Here is a 9600-nt window from a genome sequence, read left to right as displayed (position 1 = left end):
TAAGGTTGGATCATTCACATACATTTTTTTAAAAATCGAAACATCAGTATGGTCTAAACACTGGTAAGAAGTACTGGTCAAACTACCAGTTGACTATTATAATAACAAACCAAATACATTTATTTTTTTCTAAAATAATTATCATAACACTAACATATATATCTTGACATGTGTAAGGTTGGATCATCATAAATATTTTTTAAAAAATCAAAACATCAGTATAGGACTAAACACTAATAAGAAGTATTAGTCAAACTATTAGTTGACTGGTGAAATAGCAAACCAAATACATTTATTTTTTTATAATTTTTTTATCATATCACTGAAATATATAGATCTTGACATCTGTAAGGTTGGATGAGTCACATACATTTTTTTTAAAAATTGAAATATCAATATGGACTAAACACTAGTAAGAAGTACCGGTCAAACTACTAGTTGACTCTTAAAATAGGAAACCAAATACATTTATTTTTTTCTAAAAATTTTATCATATAACTAAAATATATAGATCGTGACATCCTAATAGTTGGATCATTCATAAATATTTAAAAAAAATGAAACATCAATATGAGAATAAACACAAGTAAGAAGTACTGGTCAAACTACTGGTTGACTGTTAAAATAGCAAAGCAAATACCTTTATTTTTTAAAAAAAAAATTATCATACCACTAAAATATATAGATCTTGACATCTGTAAGGTTGGATCATTCACTTACATTTTTAAAAAAATCGGAACATCATTATTCATTAAACACTAGTTAGAAGTATTGGTCAAACTACTAGTTGACTATTAAAATAGCAAACCAAATACATTTATTTTTTCTAAAATTTTATAATATCACTAACATATCTATGTATATATTGACATCTTTAAGGTTGGATCATTCATAAACATTTTTGAAAAAATCAAAACATCAATATGGAACTAAATACTGATAAGAAGTACTAGTCAAACTATTAGTTGACTAGTGAAATAGCAAACCAAATACATTTAATTTTTTCTAAAATTTTTATCATATCACTAAAATATATAGATCTTGACATCCTTACAGTTGGATCATTCATAAATATTTTTAAAAAAATTGAAACATCAATATAAGACTAAACACAAGTAAAAAGTACTAGTCAAACTATTGGTTGACTGTTAAAATAGCAAAGCAAATACATTTATTTTTTTCCAAAATTTTTATCAAATCACTAAAATATATAGATCTTGACATCTGTAAGGTTGGATCATTCACAAAAAAATTTTAAAAAAAATCAAAACATCGGTATGGGACTAAACACTAGTAAGAAGTACTTGTCGAACTATTTTAGTGTTAGGATCTCAACCCCTAAATTCAATTTGTAAAAATAGTTAAAATTTAAATATTCAAATTACTTATTTTTTTCCGTACACTTTGTTTTTGATAATTTTCATATCCGTATGGTTGGATTATAATTTAAATCAAATACAAAATAAATTGAAACTCAAAGTATAATTATTAATTGAACCATAAATATCTGACTACCATAATGATCTTTTTGCAAGAACTAAAATATAAATTTCGTGTAAATTTTATTCTATATTTTTTTCATAAATTTCCCGCCATTTTAAAAATCGAATTTGACCGAAATCCGTTGAATTTAGTACAAAATTCGTTGGCGGGAAAACTCTCTCCATTTTTTGGCAAGGCTAAATTCGACCGAATACGGTTGAATTTAGGAGCACGGCTAAACTCAACCATATACGGTTGCATATAAATACGGTTGCATATAAATACGGTTGTATTTATTCGGTTGTAATTAGTAAGGCTAAATTCGACCGAATACGGTTGAATTTAGAAGCACGGCTAAACTCAGTTGTATACGGTTGCATATAAATACGGTTATATTTATGCGGTTGTAATTAGTAAGGCTAAATTTGACCGCATACGGTTGAATTTAGGAGCACGGCTAAACTCAACCGTATACGGTTGCATATAAATAAGGTTGTATTTATTCGGTTGTAATTAGTACTAAATTCGACCGCATAATTACGATCGTATATAAATACGACCGCATGCGGTTGAATTTAACCGTGCCCTTAAATTCAACCGAAAACTGTTGAATTTGATGTCAGTTTTATTTGTGCGATGGTACTTAGCCTTGTTTTCTTGTAGTGGAAGCTTATCTGTCGAGAGACAATCACTTGTCGATGGATGAGGAATATACGTCGAGAGAGTAGAAATGATAGAGTTAGGAGTTGATAGTACAGTTGAATATATGGTGATTGATTTGAGATTATGCACAGATTTCTCAGTAGTTCCAGAAAGAAAGGGCAAGTGAGCCAACAAATCATCAATAAGATGATGCTCACTTGCTTTAGATTTTGGCTCCTCCATGAGTTTCAAAGATGGAGAATCGGAAATTGATGTGTTTATCATATCCACATCCAGTGAGTTTGTGGGAAAATTGTGTGTGTGAGGTGTTTCAATTGTGAAAGAATTTGGCTGTGACTCCACATTTATTGGAATCACATCAACATGAATTTGAGATGGTGCGGTAAATGAGTCTTTGACTACAATTGGCACTGTGTGCGTGCCCTGTGACTCCCCCAAAGGTTATAATTTCTTCTTTCTAATATAGGTTTGAGTTTGGTCGATAGTGTCCCTACCCCTTATGTTCTGTGCTCTTAATGATGAGCTATTTTCAATAGTTACATCCTTTTGAGAGGATGCATCTGGCAGTGTGCTACTTTCCTTATAAATCACCACAACCTTTAAGGAGATTGTGGTATGGCTAGGATGGGATTCACTAACCTCACGCACCTTATCCTTATGGCTTCTTTGATGTTTACTCTGTCCCTCACCTATCTCACCACCCTTCACACTCTCCTCATGTTCTTTGATAGTTTTTGAAACTAGTTTCTTTTGAGAGGAACTAGAGTGTAGTTTCTTTGATTTGGATTTTTATATTATGTTTTTGTGACTTGGGTAGGCATTTGTTTGGTCACATTCACAGGTGTCATAGACACAGTTGAATTCAAAGAAACTACAGGTTGGGAAAGAGTTGTGACAGAAATGTTTACCTCATTTACCAGAGGTGCCTCCATGATTGGCAGATAGTTGGGAGGCACTTCACTATGAAGATTGTTCCTGTTAAGATCAGCAAGTATCCTCTTTTCTTTGACCTCTTTTTAATATCTCCTAACTTATACCCTAATTCTATCATGATAGAGTTACTAAAATTAAAGTACATGTCATTCAAAAACATATAGAGCATGTTAACCATTGAGTAAGTAACTTCATCAAAATTACTAATTTTACCAGAAAATGCTTTGATAAACGAATCACAGAGAAAGCTACATTCTTTTCTAAGGCACATTCTCCTAACCTCACTTAATTTGGTAGGTTTGAGAGGAAAACCCACAGACACAAGCATGGTGCTCACGTCTGTGTCTGTGTGTGGAACATTGGTGTTATTTTTAGGCAAATGAAAGCATGCTTGTATTTTATCACAATTAATACAGTAATCATTACCTTTTAGAGTGAAGGCAATGGTCTTATCTTTGGAGTTGTACACAGTAGTAGTCAGATCTACTCCACAACTTCACAATAAATTACTGAAGACTCAAGCATAGCATAGCTTAGTTTGCAGTTGCGAATGAAGTCCATCATCTTGTGATAGTCCTCAGAAAGAGCAATGTTCTTGTCTAACAGTGCCACAAAGTTGTTCTTCTCAAAAAAAATCCAGATTGAGACATAATCTTGACTACTGGTGCCATTGTTGTGATTGAAAGCAGTTATAGAGAAAAAGGGTTTTGGAGATGAAGGGAGTAAAAATTCCTTTAAGAAAGATAAAAGTAAAATGAAAAATGAAAGGGGGCTTTTATACTTTCTCAGAAATAGACAAGTAAAAATTAAAAAGTATAATGAAGTACCAAATGAAAATTGTCAAAAATAGTCATTTAGAAATGAAATAAACTATAGGAATTCTAAAGATTATCCATCGACATATATATACACACTGTGTGTAAATTCGACGGATAAGGTATAGAATTAACGGCTGTGATTAAAGCAATTCAACGGATATAGATCAAACAATTATCCGTTGAGATATAAAGTACCCAGAAAAATATTTGATTTTCAACAAATAATGAAATTCAACAGATATTCACTTTTAACGGATAATGAACATCCATCGAGATGTAAATTCTGACTTAGCCAAAATTTCATCTTATTAGGAAAAATCAAATTTCTTTATGGCTGCATTACGAATTGCTTAGAAATCAAAATAACTTTGGAAAAATTAAGCATACCTAAATCACTTACCAACCTAGTGAAGGTTGACTCATCAAGTGGCTTGGTAAAGATTTTTACAAGTTGTTGCTCACTTGGAATAAAATGAAGATCCACAGTGCCATTCATGACATGTTCTCAAATGAAATGGTACTTGATGTCAATGTGCTTTGTCCTTGAATGATGTACAGGATTTTCAGTGATGGCAATGGCACTTGTGTTGTCACAGAAAATTAGAATCTTGTCCACATATAGACCATAATCCAGTGGCTGATTTTTCATCCATAGAATCTGTGGATAACAGCTACCAGCAGCAATGTATTCAGCCCCAGCCGTGGAAGTGGAAACTAAGTTTTGTTTCTTACTAAACCAGGACACTAGCTTTTTTCCTAGAAACTGACAGGTTCCTTTTGTACTTTTTTTGTCTATTCTAAAACCTGCATAATATGTATTTGAATAACCAATTAGATCAAAACTAGAATCTCTAGGAAACCAAATGCCAAGTTTTGGTGTTCCTTTGAGATATCTGAAAATTTTCTTAATAGATACTAAATGAGATTCTCTAGGATCGGCTTGAAATCTAGCACAAAGATAAGTGGCAAACATTATATCTGGCCTACTAGCTGTTAAGTACAGAAGTGAACCAACTATGCCCCTATAACTTGAAATATCCACAGACTTTTCAGTAGTGTTTAATTGAAGCTTTGTTGCAGTGGTCATGGGAGTTTTTTCAGATGTGCAATCCATTAGACCAAACTTCTTTAAAAGATCATGAATGTATTTAGTTTGACTAATGAATATTCCATCACTAACTTTCTTAACTTGCAAACCAAGAAAGTTAGTTAGTTCTCCCATCATACTAATTTCATACTTACTTTGCATCAATTTGGCAAACTTTTTGCAAAGTTTTTCATCTGTAGAGCCAAATATAATATCATCTAGATAAATTTGAACAGGAATACTAGAGCCATTAACATTTCTAAAGAATAAAGTTTTATCAACAGTACCTCTTGTGAAGTGATTTTCCAAAAGAAACTTTGATAAAGTGGCATACCATGCTCTAGGTGCTTGCTTCAGTCCATAAAGTGCTTTCAAAAGATAGTAGACATGATTTGGGAAACTTGGGGTCTTCAAAACCAGGAGGCTGACTGACATAGACTTCATCCTCCAAATCAACATTCATAAAGGCACTCTTCACATCCATTTGATAGACTTTGATATTGGCATGGGCTGCATAGGCTAGAAAATTTCTGATAGATTCAAGTCTTGCAACAAGAGAAAAAGTTAAATAGTCCAAATAAGTCCATGTGCAATAGTTGCAGTGGTTCTTCAATTGTAGATTCAAGCTTCTTCTTTAATGATGCCTTGATTTGCTTTCCCTTTTGACAGGCATCACATAGTCCATCCTTTAAGAACTCAACTTGAAGAATGCCTCTTACTAGGTCTTTCCTGACTAACTCATTTATAGTCTTGAAGTTCAGATGGGTCAGCTTCTTATGCCACAACCAACTTTCATCTTGACTTGTTTTGCTGAAAAGACAAGTAATAGAATTTGCATTAGATGAGTTGAAGTTGGCTAGGTACACATTTCCTTTTCTCACTCCTGTGAGAACCACTTTGTTGTTCTTTTTGTTTGTAACAACACAAGCTTCTGAATTAAAGGTTACAGAATTGCCTTTATCACATAACTGACTGGCACTCAGTAGATTGTGCTTGAGTCAATCAACTAAGGCAACTTCTTCAATGATGACATTATCTTTTGAAATCAAGCCATATCCCACAGTATACCATTTGTTGTCATCTCCAAAAGTAATATTTGGGCCAGCTCTCTCCTTGAACCTAGTGAGCAGGGTAGAATCTCAAGTCATGTGCCTTGAGCAACCACTATCCAGGTACCAGAGATTCTTTTCGTTTCTCTCCACACATCAAAATCAAATCAAGTTGATTTTGGTACCCAAGTTTCCTTGGGTCCTGCCTTGTTAGCCTTCTTTTTAGGTTTCTTAAGCTTTACCTCATTTGACTTAGGTGATGGAGATTCAACCTTGGTCATTAGAGTAGGGCTTTGAAAATAATTCATAATTGTATAATTATCAAGCACATGTTGGTTAACATGAAATGGCATATTGAATGTAGCATAGTAAGGATTTTGTGTTAATGGCATATTAGCAAATTGTGCATTCAAATTTTGTGCAGGCATAACATTCATAGGCATTCATAGTAATTATTTAATGACTGTATTATATTTGAGCCATTCCCGATAGGGTTTGCGGAAAGGCCCGACACTTAATAGCATCGTTCACGGGCTGCAACAACAGTGCATTAGAGAAAGTTCTGACAAGATTAGCGGGATCTCCAGTACCATCATATGCTTTAATGGTAGGCATCTAAAACTACCTCGAGATGTGGGCATTCATTATATCTTCAGTGAATGGTGAAGTTGGATCATCGGGATCTCCTTGGGGCATAAGATCACTCGGATCGGCCCTTAAGACAATAGCCCTTCTTTGTATTGGACCATCCAGGTCTATGATTGGAGGAGGATCTCTCCTCCTTGGAGGAATTGGGGGTCTTGCAGTCAGGTACGCCTCTAGATCGCACTTCAGCCTTTGGATCTCAGCTTCGTGAGCCCTGATCCTCTCTTGTACTTCTTGGGGGTTTACCCCTCGGGTACTTCTGGGGCGCGGGTTAGCATCAGGCATTGGCTCTTTACCAGCACGCCTCCTTCTCGGAGCTATATCGTCATCCGAAGATTCGGAGTCTCTTTCAATGTACAGTCCAGAGAACTCTTGGTCCTCTAGAATAGGAGCCAAGCCGCGTATATAGGGGGTGCATGCCCTTGAGCTTCACTCCGATTAGCATGTCCACTTTCTCCAACCTCAGGATATAGGGGCATTCCATAAGGGCGTTAGTGGTCACAATAGTTGAATACTCATACCCAACAGGTCGAGGATTCACAGGTGCATGGAGCTGCTGAAATTGGGAATTCGTACCTTAAGGAGCCGGGGAATTCGTTCCTTGTAGTTGAGGCTCAGTTGCTCCTGTTAGAATTCCCCCTTGGGTGGAGGCGTAGGTTGAGTAAGGGGGTATCTCCACCGTTGACGAAATTGGTTGGGTTATCCTAGCTGGTGTTTTTTTAGGGGCATTGTTCCTGCTCCGTGTGTTCACCATGGTTGTTGTTGTGCTTTCCCACAGACGGCGCCAAATGTTATGGATTGAAAACTAGGTCGTATTTATTGCTAGGGTTCGTGAGCTTTGAGACTCGATTTGACTGCTCTTGTGTTTCGTGACTCAATCTGCCTTAAAAAGATGCGAAGTTATGATGGTTTGATTGAGATGAGAAAGTGGTGATCTACAGTTTTTTATATTTAATAATTTATAAATCACAAAGTATATCTCACATTGCGCAATCTGGATCAAATATAGTATTTTATATTTTGAGGATTGGAAGTACAAGTTGGACTAAAATATTATATTTTATAATATAGTGGCTCGGCCAAACATGTAAGCTGGGTAAGATGTCTTGACAATGACTAGAATGTACCCAAAGATAAATAACAAAATTTTCATCACTGACGGGATGATAAATATTTATTATGCCAGTGGTAGAAAAGAATATTTCACTTCAACCTCATTAACGATGAATCAAAATATTGTCAAGATATTGCATGCATTAGGTGGATCGACATCATTACATGTTTGTTCTTCGTCAGCAATTGCAGTTTCTTCTTCATCGTCATCTTCATCTATTTCAAGTGCTATTGGCTTATATTAAAACATATGTTTTTTGAAATCTAATTGTTTTTCACTAGGACATCATTTCAAGATTTCAAATTTATTGTCTTGGCCATATATAATCTTCGTTTGAGGGCAACTAAGTCACTCCTGTTGAGGGCAATACTAAGTCATTCAACTTCAATATTTATCTTGACATATTTGGCTTGATGAAATTGCTCTTCCTAGGAAGAAAACCTTTTCTTAAGCATTTCCTCACGAATAACAACTGCCTTGGCATCCTCCTCGAATTTGATCACCTTTGCTTCTACGAGAACAACTATTCGCCATTTTTATGCTTCGGAGAAATAAATTATTCGCCATTTTTATGTTTCGGCAGAATAACTTATTCATCATTTTTATGCTTTGGCGAAAATAAATTCTTCGCCATTTTTATACTTTTGAGAAAACAACTTTGTCACCATTTTTATGCTTCAACAACTAAACTTTTTCTTCAATTTTATACTTCGACGAACAACGTTTTGGCCAATTTTATGCTTTGGCGACAACATCGTTTTCATCATTTGTATGCTCTGGCGAGAAAAAAAATTCCGCCATTTTTTTGCTTTGGTGACAACAAATTTATTGCCATTTGTATGCTTTAGAGACAAGTAATCTTTCGCCATTTGTATGCTTTGGCAACAACAATTTTTTTGCTAACTTATGCTTCGGTGAATAACTGTTTTGTCATTTGTATGCTTTAGAGAGAACTTTTATCCAATATTTATGCTTCGGCGAACAACTTTTGTGCCACTTTTATACTTCGACGACAATAACCTTTTAGGTATGGTATCCTAATATGAAAGATATTTTGAAGTCATTGGCATAACACAAAAAGTTGCTTTGTCGCTCAAGTAATACATTGTTGACAAGGACTTCCACACGATTTGTGGGCATATGGAATGATCACTTATCCATCGATATAGAAGAAAAATGAGAATTTCACGAATAATATATTTTTTGTGAAATTTTGGGGATTGGGGCCTTAAGAATTTTCAAGGTTGTATAATGTCGATGTGTATTCAACTGTGGTAAAAAAATAAGTGTTTAAGCCTCAACAAAAAGCAACATAATTTTACCGGGGCGTTCATAAAAAGAAATGAAGAAGCCTAATAATAATAATATGTATCTGTGCATTGACATGAAGGATTGTAGACCATTAGCAATTAGGATAAACAACATCCGATGTTGATGAAAATAAAGACAGATGATACACAAGAGATGGTCAAGTAAGAAGTGAAGCAAGTGATGCTAATGACGAAAGAAAGTCAAAACACAAATTCTACAATTGTTAGCATGCGGCTATATACTCTTAGTTAACTCGCTGCCAAAGACTTTATATCACTTGATCCACTACAAGCTAATACATTCATGCTGATGGATATGGACAATGATTCTAGTGGGTCATCAGCAGAAGAAATTAATTCTTAATTACTTGGTGTATGTCGAAGGAGTATGAAAAACACATAATAATATATAGTAATTTTATTAGGTCATCGAGAGATAAAAAAGCCCAAAAAATGAAAATTCATGATCATGACGTATCCTATATAATGCATCGGCAGA

Source organism: Apium graveolens, chromosome 9 (genome assembly GCF_009905375.1).
Source record: "Apium graveolens cultivar Ventura chromosome 9, ASM990537v1, whole genome shotgun sequence".
Lineage (NCBI taxonomy): Eukaryota > Viridiplantae > Streptophyta > Magnoliopsida > Apiales > Apiaceae > Apium > Apium graveolens.
Note: the sequence above shows the minus strand (reverse complement) of the source record.